This window comes from Muscardinus avellanarius (genome assembly GCF_963383645.1).
Source record: "Muscardinus avellanarius genome assembly, chromosome: 13".
Taxonomy (NCBI): Eukaryota; Metazoa; Chordata; class Mammalia; order Rodentia; family Gliridae; genus Muscardinus; species Muscardinus avellanarius.
The window spans coordinates 46,134,439-46,135,682 of NC_137799.1; the positions used below are offsets into that span (position 1 = coordinate 46,134,439).

At 45.8% G+C, this 1,244-nt stretch overlaps 1 pseudogene across 1 annotated transcript; it reads right to left on the minus strand.

The window, feature by feature from the left end:
- Nucleotides 1-535: 535 nt before the first annotated feature.
- Nucleotides 536-1,034, minus strand: LOC308271845 (large ribosomal subunit protein uL11-like; annotated as a pseudogene). The gene has a single exon. The product of its transcript is annotated as a large ribosomal subunit protein uL11-like (transcript).
- Nucleotides 1,035-1,244: the final 210 nt, after the last annotated feature.

Sequence of the window (1,244 nt, forward strand, 5' to 3'; positions counted from 1 at the left end):
GGTGGTGCTACAAGTACCAAAGCCAGCGGCCAACTAGGTCTCACATTATTTCTGGTGCCCATAACAGCAGCAGTGTCCCTAGGACTAAATAACTGGCCAACCTAAGTTCCTATGCTTATATTGGTACAGTCTTTTTTTTGCCAGAGCTTGGGCCCTGGCAAAAAGAAGTACAGAAGCCAGAGGCCAATAGAGATTCATATGATGACAGCTACAGGCTGGGAATAGAGCACAATTTCTGCAAGCAGATTTTGAGCATGAAGAATATGTACATAAGTGACTGACAATGCTCCACATGATAACAACCAGCAGGTCAGTGAGAACAGTGGTGTCCCTGAGGTATCAAAGCTCAGCCAGTCAGGCACTAAGCTCAAAACAGATTAATATCTGGCCTTTTGAATTTATGGCCAGTGAGCAGAGCTACTGAAGATCAACATTCTTCAGAGATTTATGAGTTCACAACCAGAAGAGAAGTGGTGATGTCTCTTTTTTTTTTTTTAACCAGATGATCCTTTATTGATATATTTTACTTTGTATTTTAACTTGCTGGGCACTCCACTGTGCCGCTGTTGATGTCATCTATGATGTCATGAGGGTGGCAACCGTCATGACATCACCCCACCAACTGGGCAGTCCCCAGGATTTCTTTGATGGTGCCAGAAAGCTCTCCGGCTAAAGAGCAGTGTTGCATCTGTCGGGCAATGTTGATGATCTCATCAAAAGTGATATTTCCACTGTGTTTAATGTTTTTCTGCTTCTTTCTGTCTCTGGGCGGCTCCTTGAGGGCTTTGATGATCAGGGCAGAGGCAGAAGGCACCACTTCAATCTGGACTTGTCTGTTCTGAATGGTCAGCTTCATTGTTATCCTCAGCCCCTTCCAATCACCGGTTGATTTGGCAATATCATCACCAACCTTTTTTTGGAGACAGACTCAGGGGGTTGATATTAGGGGCCAGGGCAGACATGGCACCGACCTTGCCACCAGTGCACCTCAGGTACACGACTTCGATTTTGTTGGGGTCGAACTTGGGTGGCATGGTGAAGGTGGCTGGTGTTGGATGAACCCGGATTCCGATGACCAAAGAAAGTTGCACCGTGACCTCCTCCAAGCCGAAAGAAAAAAGCAAGTGGTGATGTCTTTGGGACATTAAAATTCAACAAGCAGCCACAAACTCAGGATGAAATATCATAGTCTCTGACCTGCTGAGTTTGGGCCTGTAGAACATGGTGGCCTACCACTTATTAGA